This window comes from Watersipora subatra, chromosome 10 (assembly GCF_963576615.1).
Source record: "Watersipora subatra chromosome 10, tzWatSuba1.1, whole genome shotgun sequence".
NCBI lineage: Eukaryota > Metazoa > Bryozoa > Gymnolaemata > Cheilostomatida > Watersiporidae > Watersipora > Watersipora subatra.
Window position 1 is genome coordinate 24919394 of NC_088717.1, and position 10876 is coordinate 24930269.

Genomic DNA, 10876 nt, shown 5'->3' on the forward strand with positions numbered 1-10876 from the left:
AACAGTAAATATGAAAATACTATTCCACATACATCGAGGTATCAAGACCGTGTTAAAAATAGAACTAATTTTTGCCAGATGCAGTTACTAATCATTTTTATGGTGATGCGATCAAAGTTTTTACCAAAAAAATCTTAAAGACTTGGAGTTGGAAAACAGACTTCGATATGAACAGAAACAAAAAATTAAATGATTGTTATTGATGTAATCAAGTTATTATTAGTATGGTTTTGTGGGCACTATTCTACTGATAGCTTGCTATTGTCAGTTTGTTAAGATTAAGAATGTCAAAAAGTATCGATCAAATATAAGTGACGTTCAAAGAGAAATGGCGAGGTTAAAGGGTGCCACTCTATTTTTCAACTCTTCTCAAATAGAGGTGGGATTCAAATAGAGGTTTTACGGTGTTCACATTTTTGTAGTAAGCTTTACTGATGATGGGATGAATGTGATTAAAAACCTTATCATAAACCTATGAATATTTTTCTCATAAAAATCATTCAGCCAAAGTTAAAATCTTCCACCATGCTTTCGGTACGTGTTGGCAATAGGCAAACCGCAAGTATAGCTCCTCCTCCGGATGATGAAGAATTATGGCGTTTTCAATCTATTGCGGTTTTGTCAACTCCTTCGTACCATTCTCGGTTCTACAATCATAATCTAATTACCAGGTATCCTTTTTTTCTAAAAGAAAGCTAAAAAATTAACAATGCTACATTGTCTGAGAAAACAAACTAAGCTGTATCCATCCGCAAAGCTGAACATTTAGGATAAACATTTTTATGTTTTCAGCACCACTAATATAAATTTATTAGCGGATTGCGCCCATGTGATACTTGCGGGAGTCATGGTAGCTGAACCACTTCCTAGCTTTTCTCATAAGTGAACAACAGGTGTAGATATTATATCATATTCAGTGCATTCTGAGTGAATGTAAGTTGCTAGTCTCTCAATTTTTATGCTTTGCCATTATTCTTAGATATTTGCTGTCTAAAATACTCAAATCTTATTTCCAACCCACCTGACCATCTATTACATTCTTACTTTCTCAGAAAAACCATTACACCTTATACCAGACACCACCGCCTTGCCAATTCACATAATAAAACAGTGTTAGTAAAAAGAGATTTGTTTCCAATAGTTATAATATTACTTTATTATTCCTTATTTTTGTCTCGTGGTCTAATTTGATTTGAAAAGCATAGACTGATAAGAAAAAATTAATAGACATCTGTTCTTGCCAACCCTGATTTTTAAATCAAAGGCCAGCCATGTTTTTATATGGTTATATTGTAAGTGGTGTGATATAAATATCACTAATTTCTGTTTATTGTTAATTACCAAAAATATCTTAAAAACCGAGAAGGCTTCAAATACTCTTATTTTTTTAAAACTGAATATTGCTGTTCAAGTTTTGAGGTAATTTATTCAATTTAAGTCGAAGTCGTCTTCTCTACCTGCTGTCTATCCGATCCTATGCCGGCATCATGTAACAGCCTGTTGCATATTTCCTGTCAACGAACCTGGGTCTAGCTGATAATCTTAAGCAGATTTAGGAGGGCTGTGCATATCCCCTACTACAATATAACATCTCCATATAGTTTCTGTTGTCTATTACAAAGCTCCCGAGTTTTATGTCTATCATTTGCTTAATTACTCATTAGGTACCTGGCTCACACGAAGCAGGGCCGGCTTGAAGTTTATCACTAGCATATATGGTTCTTACATCAGCCTGAACAGTCACAATAATCACTAAATCCTAAAACTCAAAACAGTGAAAATTAAAAAACAAGTTTGTACTTTGAAAATAGACGACGAGGTACCCAAGTAAATTAATATTTTGCAAATGAAGGAAAACTGAGTTGTCTACACCACTGGGTGGCGGCAGCTCTGCTTTGTTTAGTTCTATACCTTCAGTGTAGGATGCCTTAATTACTCTTGTACCTTTCTTAGTAATCTCCAACCTTGTTACTAAAAGTTTTCAGAGTTAGGAGCTAACTGTTCAACTTCAGAACATCTAACAGGGAAAACATTGGACCAAGCTGGGTAAGTGAAGCTTATTTCAGAGACTTGAAATAGTTGTAAATAAGATTTGATTTACTTGACTTGACCGATAGAAGTAAATGTTGAGAAATATCTGAACAAGAAAGTAGATTTATATTAGTCAAAACCCACAAACAACACTAAGAACATAAGAATATACCTTTGTCTGATAATTTAGTAACTAGATGCCTTTGCTTGGAGGTTTACAACTCTGTCTGTAACACGCCGATGTCAGCATTTATACCTTTGATATGGTAGCTTTAGAAAAATCGCAAAGTCTACAATGTATGTTGATCATGTGTTGATTGAAACTTTACATTACGCTAGTCTTCTGGTCTAGAACACCTGACCAGTAAATGACAGGTTCAGATTCAATTCCTAAAAAGGCCATTAATGGTGACAAGATTGACATCCAACTACTATTGTTCTCCGCAGCTGGGCATGTCTCCAGTCTACAAAGTTCTCTTGCCACTGGACTTACACATGTTTTGCCAGATCACAGAGCCATTGTTTATACAACAATGTTCTCAAAAAACACACCCAGCCTCTGCTAAGGAGACATTATACTCGATCTTCGAGTGATTCGTCAAGCGCATTCACAATAAACGTCCTAAATTTAGGCTTTGAGAAAAGCTAGACTGTTAATAAAAATATAAATCAAAGGGTAAGAATGTAAAGGACCATTGAGATTGCTTGTGACAGCTAGCAGCCTTTCACAATATGACAAATCTCAAGGTGATTGGATATCACCAACACCAGCGACTTCACTTTATGTTTGAGCCATCTGTCATATAGTTAGTATATGCTTATAGTCTATGACTACGGTATCACATAGGGATATATTTGCCCTTATATGTATATCTAAGCTGGTTCGCTGTATCGTTGTGTGTTTGGAGTTGTTTTCTCAGCAAGTATTTGCCGACTATGTGTACCATAGGTCAATGGCATTGCTGAGGCGACACAGTTATGTCGGGAAACATTGAAGCTCTTATACTTTCCCTAAATTTCGTTGAAGCATCCGCAACAGTTTGTGCATTATGCACCACTTTGGTGATAGTGATCAGCTCTCGCAGATGTTTATTTCTTGAATCTTGCTGCGGGACTACTATTTTATCATTTTGGTAGTTGTAAAGTATAATGAGAACACTATACCAAGGATGACGTTGTGATGTAAATGGGAATGGGTTAGTGATAATGTGGTCAATGTTATCATAAACGATTAACACCGAAATACTGATGAATGGTGTGAACCAGCCATAAGTGTTTTGACTGAATCTGCATGGGCACCACGTAGGCCATATGAAAATTACTTTTTACTAGAATGCTCCTTGAGGGAGCCCTACTAGTGACAAAAAACTGCTGCTCAGCGTTGTTCTTTAGTTTAGAAAATAGTTTTCTCGATGACCACATGCAAATTTTGATCGTGATCGTAAGTAAAAAGGGAGTTTGTGATTGCTGGTAGAACTAGTAAAAATGCTAGTTCTACCTGCTAGCCTGTATCATGTCCGGTTTTTCTATTTGGCTGGCGTAGCCAGTAAGCTGCTGGTCAGTAGGCCCTACGAATTTGTGTGCGCAGTGGTAACACAGGCATAAATTGTCAAATTGCTAATTACTGTTGTTACGCAAAATACTCAAAAAGGGACAAGATTGACTGTGCAAAAACATTTCTTAAGATCATTCATGCCGATCTCCTGCCACCTGCCTTTTACCAATATAGGTGAACCATGAGCAGCTCATTTTAGTGAATATAAAATTAAAGTGTTTTTTCGCTATAAGTTATAAGATAGTAGCTACTTATGTCAGTGGGTTATTTTTAATGTCTGATCGCAACAAAAAACTGATACTTTTGTCACCGCAAATTAGCAGAAATAAAAAGATGTTTCTAAACAATCTATGGAGTGTCAACTCACAATACTTATTATTTATCATAGACCTGTTAACTATACTATATTAACTATACATAGTTAGTATAGTTGATAGGTCTATGGTATTTATGGTAAAATGGTCTTTACGGTTTTTAACTCAAAATAGTAAAGTCGATACTCAGTAATTCTAGACAATCGCCGTATCGGTAAGCTCTATCTATTTTTAAACACTGAACTCGGCTATAATACAAGAATGAGCCCACTTCTTCAACTCTGTAAACATGTGTAGCAAGTCGACAGATCAATCACACTTCAACAGCCGACTCCCATGTGTCGACTCTGAATTTCTAACATAAACTAGTCTCACCGAACCTTAGTGATTAAAAGCTATCGGTTCTACTGAGATGTTATTTCATAAAAAGTTTACCCAATCAAGACTGCAAAATTGAAAGCTAATTTTTTATGTGAATATAAATGTTTGCGCAATGGAAATATACCCGGTTCAAATATACTAGCACTCTGACAGTCCGGGGTTCTGCGAGAGATCGTCAAGTGTGACAACAAAGCTTACACCTGACGATTTCTCAGGTGTGAGCTCGTCAGGTGTGAACGAAGAACAAGTATATATTGCATACTTATTTACTGTACGGAAAAGCTGTATGTTGTGGGTTCGAACTCTGTACCAAGCAAATATTTTTTCAACCTTCTGCCTTAGCAACAGATAGATTATAGTAATATCATATTGTAGCAACATTACTATAATAAAGATTTGTAATGTACCTATTAACTAGCATGTAACGATGCATACAGTTTTAGCGTGCAGTCGGCATATCAGTTTCTAGTGTGCGGTCGACGTGTCGTCCCGACTTGATTCAAGCCTTCAGTCGTGATACGTATGAGTAAGCTCTACATGGAACAGGATCTCACTCATCAACTTCATCCGCGGCAGCTAATTCAACAGGATGAGGTCTAGCGTTGAACTATACAATTTAAAGGTCAACTAATAGTACACCGGTAGCATAACTAACCAAGTGCACTCTGGGTAGTAATGAGTCCAAGCTAACCTCATAGAGTTTGGTCTAAAATCCTTCGTATAAGTCACTAAAAATCTGATGGTGGCAAAGATGACAAGCACGTGCAATGATGGCTGAATGAAATTCATTAGCTACTGGTTATATTAAAATATGCTACGTGACGGTTGAATCAAATTGAAGAATAGTAGGTGAGGATAGAACTTTATAAAAGAATTTATTGAGTATAAACTTTTAAATTTCTATGAAACAGTAACACTATAAAAGCAAGAGGCTGATATACTTTGTTACATGGCCTGCTTGAGGTGAAAATGTTTGGTGCAGACCACTGAGTGCGTGAAGGGAGAAGAAATTTAGCTGTCTATCTAGTTGTCACTCAATTGGTCGTCCATCTAGCAAAATGCTCAATGTGAAAAAAAAGTGATGCATGCTCCTGCTTTGTAGATTATGTCTGAGTAATCCTTGAAAGATCAACTATGGTATCTGCTAAGCTTACTGCAAGCAGAAGCTTTGTGTGTTTTTGAGAGCATTTCTACACAAACATTGGCTCTGATCTTGGGTGGACATGTCTGAGTTCAGGGGCAAGGAAACCTAGACAATTGGAGACATGCCCAGTTGCACAGAGTTAAGATTAGTTAAGAGAGTAAGGTCTGATGTCATTCCTGTTATCAGTTACCTTTATTAGGAATTGCACCCAGACTTGTTGTTTTGCAGATAAAGCGTTCTAGACCACGGCTACAAAGAAGTTTTGTCGATAATAATGCATCATTTTTGTTCCCAAGTAGGATCAAGATACCAAATTTCTGAAAGCCTAGAAAATATTAAAAAATAGCTTTTCGTTATTGTAATAGAATCTCATCTAAGGTGTATCTACTCGCAATGCCTACAACTTACAGCCAAAACAACTCTATCCAAATCACATGTCTCTCTCAAAAATTGATCTCTGATTCATACTTTACAAGATTTACCTAATTGGTGGCATCGCTATGAATGTAGTAGCCGAGGCAACCTTTAGCTTGTCTTACTAAATATAGAAATTGTCTACCTTTCGTATTAAATGAATTTGTATTAGCTTGGGAAAATCAAAGCTCATGAAAGTCCAATGAGAGTTGACCACCTGTGTACCTCATAATAAAATACATATAAAATATGTGAAGCATATAGTATATTATAGTATGTATTAGATTGACCAAATAATCATTACTATAAAAGAGCCTTGGCAATCTGTCTGCTTGACGGTTGGTTGGATGTTGCAGAAAAAAGATTGCATCACACTGAATTTGAACTACCATCGTTCAGCATGGTAGACTGACACCTTTTCAACAGAACAACTCAACCACTTCATTGCATCGCGAATAATTGTACATACAGTTATTACACCTGGCTGTATATCATGACTCACACTAATGGCAGGGTACTAGTGCCTATAAAAAGCTTGAAGAAAAATGCAATGTTATCGAAATAATCAAGATTTTCAAAAGTTAAACATCTTCTTTTCAATGTGTTTTTTGAATTAGCAATTAGCTAGAATATTTGATCTCTTTAACAGCATTGTCTTTTTTGTTTCTTTCACTACACAAGCAAAATCAAAGTTTAATTTCCTAACCTTTATTAAAGATCTGTGCCTAATAGCTAATGAGGTTTCTCTTTGCTATCTCTTAGCCAATGAGGTTCCTTGTTGCTACATCATTGCCCATGAAATTTCTGATTGCTACATCATAGCCAATGAGATTGCTTGTTGCTATTTCTTAGCCAATGAGGTTCTTTAGTGCTACATAATAGTCAATGAAAATACTTGCTGCTATTTTATAGACAATGGTAGTGGATGCTGTTAATTGGCACCCATCGAGATTGTTTGCTGCGATACAATATCAAATGAAATAACTCATTGATGTAGTTATACTATAAAAAAACATCTAGCTTGCTATAAAAATGCTTAGCTAATAAACTCTGTATAAAGAAACAGGGTACTTCTAGCTCTAATATGCCCTCCAATATCATCACCAGTTGTTTCTACAGACATAACTTTATTCAGCATTTTGATGCTTACTCAAAATAGTTTTTTACTTTATTGGCTATTCAGTTATCAGAGAGCACACTTTTCTTATTTGTGAAAGTTGCAAAATTAGTATCCTACAATTGCAATTTATACTAGTACCCAGGCTGCCTGAAACACCATGAATGATCATCAAGCGAGTCAGTATAGCAGAAATTGTTCACGTCGTAAAGTTTCAGTCTGCAAAGACTATACTTGTAAGTTTGAACACCCATTGAAGTAATCTTTTTTTGTAACCTCCAAGCAGTGCTTTGGACAGACAGAAAAACAGACATGGCTCTCACTATAGTAAATATTAGCCAAATTCCCGACGTTGCATGGGTAATAAAAAAAGGTTTTGTACAGAAAATTTATTTTTAATCAACATATACAGCATCACCATTTACCATTCTAACTTTTAAATGAAAGTGGTTGTTTATTTCTGTGTACTGCGGTATTTCTGTTTACTGTGCTTATTTCTGTTTAATTCATACCATACCGACTGCAGTGCTTACCACAAATCTACACTGATTGCAATAGTCTTGTTGGCTATATGAGTTTAGAAATTTTTCATCACGGTCATGCATTTTTTATCTAGTAAGGTTCCAAAGATTTTTCTTCTGGTATGGCTTTATGCATAAAACCTGGTTCCCATATAACGACAACACCGCAGGCTATTGCGGTGAAATGTAAACCCGGTACCATCGAGTACCACAGTAGTTGCCAGCAGTCAATGCAAGAGTTTAGCTCTGTTCAAATTTCGCGAAGAGCCGCAGACAAAATCTTTTTGAAATGCACTGTACAGGTGAAAGTCACTACTATCGAAATGGCATGGTGAGCAAACATTTCTATGCAATTATTAGCGATGCAGCTTTATGTGAACAGAAGCCGCCGAGCGTAGCATCGCAAGCGTTTTGCTGCGCAAGATTACTGCCGGGGTCTCGCAATCGATATGGAAACCAGGCTTAACCCTAGCTGCAGTGTTCAACGTGAAGCCATGAAAGATTGGCATGTGTTCCAAGTATTTTCTATAAATTTATTCCATTATACAACCGCGTTAGACAGTGTAGTGTATTGGATAAATAGATGTCTGCAAAGCCAAAGGATGTGAGATCAGATCCAGTTTGCAGCAGAATTTTTATTCTCGAAACTTTATCGCTATACCTAGACAGACAGAAATACAGACGGGCAAACATTGAGATTCATATATATGTAGATTAATACATCCCACTTAGTCATTGTTTGTGTGCGTACATACATGCATGTGTGCAAATTTGTCTGTTAGTCTGCGCAAACACCGCAGGTTTCTACACTTTTTGGCCAACTTCCTCCAAACTTCAGATGCATATGCTCTGTATCTTCCAATGAGTCACTAAACTATTTGGCTTAAAAACTCAGTCTGGTTCCTGAGAACCAACCTCTGAAACACTCACCTGCGTTTTAATTGATTAAAAAGCACTGAAACCACCTACTGCTAGTGATAAATGTTTTTGTGGGTAGAAATATAAACAAGAGGGATGAAAATAGCTTCGAATGTGAACCTTCTCACACCAATATATGACCAGTGAGTGAGGAGAGAACAAAGATACGCATAGTAGGTGCAGGTAATCATGAAAAGCCTTTCTATTGCTTCCCCTTGTTGAACATCTGTGCCCCAAAATACTGTTTTGTGAAACGACTATAACACATATGCAAACATTTTTTTACCTTTCAAAATTATGAAACTTCAACAAAACTGTCAAAAAAGGTCAAAAAGCTGTATCTGATCTTAGTATCAATAAAAAACCTCTCTGAGAAATATTTTACTACTAACTTCTTTTGAAAATGACGAATCAAATTTGATTTCTATAAGACAATCGTGGCAGCGGTAAGCTGCCATTAGAATTGAAGCGAAAAGGTCAGTTTACACTAAGGCCTGCTGAGGAGGCAGGTTATAGAGAGAGTCAGCGCGTGACACTCTAATTACTTAATGCGATTTCATTCGATTATGCTGCCTCAATTATCACTGTGGTAATCTGAAGCTGGTGTATGACGCTGCCTAAGGAACTCTTTTATCTCTCGCCTGCAACTAATTCTTTTATCTGCATTCAGGTACTTTCTTACAATACGCCGATCTACTTGAAAAGATATTTTCTACTAGGTTTTAATAGGGCTCATTCTATTTCTGATCTATACCTAAGCATTACGTATTTTTGGATTGGGAGTCTCTGTTTCGTATTACGTACATCTGTCTTTAAGCGCCCAGAATTTTCTTAGTCGTCTATCATCTTACTCGTTCCCAGATTTATTGCTAGAAATTCATTAAATTGTTTCATTTACTCGATAAAAAGGCATGAACCTTTTCCAGATGTAAGAATCTGTGTACAGAATTGCTTGAAAGGTAGTAATATTTCGTAGCATATCGGCAGCTTACCAGGTAGTTACCAAAGCTAATAAACGCTAATAGTCTGCACTTGGAACTAAACGCTACTAACATCTGCTTACTTAAAGGGGTCACTAACCGCATATCCTAAAACTCGGTCATTATGTTATAAATTAGATGGATGGCCGGTTAACACTTTGAAGCCAAGCCTAGACATAAGATAATTCTGGATATTGTTTTTTTTGCCTGATCCTACAAGTAAACATAGCTGCATAGTTTCACTTTAGTTTATTTTATTTCGTTTTCTTTTAGGATTCAAAAAATTTGATCACTATGCGCATAATATGTTTTCAACATAATTCCAAATTTTTAAGCTAGCTAAACTATTAATTATTGTGATATCTTTAAAATACTGAGGAAATTTATGGTCGACTGAGAGTCGCCCAAGAGGGCATTCGTTTTTAGTGACACACTAATTGAAATTCTTGGTAATGAAGGCTCAAAAATGGGCACAGCTAGAACATTCCTTTTCTTCAGCAACATGAGCTTTACACTAAAAGTTTATGTTTTTTATTCATAGGAAACATACACCATCTATCAAATTTGGTGTGTAGCAACCATAATGCTTTTTTAGTTACCTCTAAAACATCCATTCATGAAAAAAGTGTTAAAAAAGCAATTATTTTATTTAACTTCGGATTTTTTCAATGAATTCTAGAAGCTTAGAGCTTCAAAACGATACTCCATTCAGATAGAATTGTAGTATCCTATAGCACGTGCTATTCACAGCCGATTACAAACTTTAAAATATGGTCTAGATCTAGGGACCTGTGTGTATATACAAGCTTAGGTATCGAAATGTTAACCGATACCTAATCGTTAGAAACCAGTTTTCAATACATTATCACTTGTGTAGCATGACGTCAGTCGAATGAAACTTGTTTATGAATTTAAAAGGTTCAGTTATTGCTGAAAACTCTCGTGATGTGGATAGTTAGATATGAACTTTATATCCTAGTCAATGCCGTACAAAGCATATCAGACCAGAAATCAAGAAAAATAAAAAAATAAAATTAAGTAAAATATAAAAATAAAATATAAAAATGTGAAAAATAATATGTTTGGTTATAGGAAATTCTCAACTCAATCAGTTAGCCAGACCTAAACAGCTCATATTATCTAAATATTCTTGATTTCTCATCCAACTTTGATCAGCTTCAGGTACTTCTACTCTTAGTTGTTCAAGTTTTGTCAATTATTAAACCTTAATTAAAAGATTTTTCCAGGACAATTATGTACTTTGCACGTGAGAGTTTTTACCGGCCAGTAATCATGGCAGTTGTAAAACCAATCAAGTGAAACTAACTAGGCAAATAACCAATCAGAATGAAGGAATCCAAAATCCAGTTGGTAGGCAGGCACATCAAAGTTTAAAAATTGGGTGTTCAAGTGAATACATGCTTTTGATGATTTTTTTACAGTTTGCCTCCATGCTTCCTGAGTTTAAAAAGGAACTTTCACAAAATTTTATCAGCGTTTT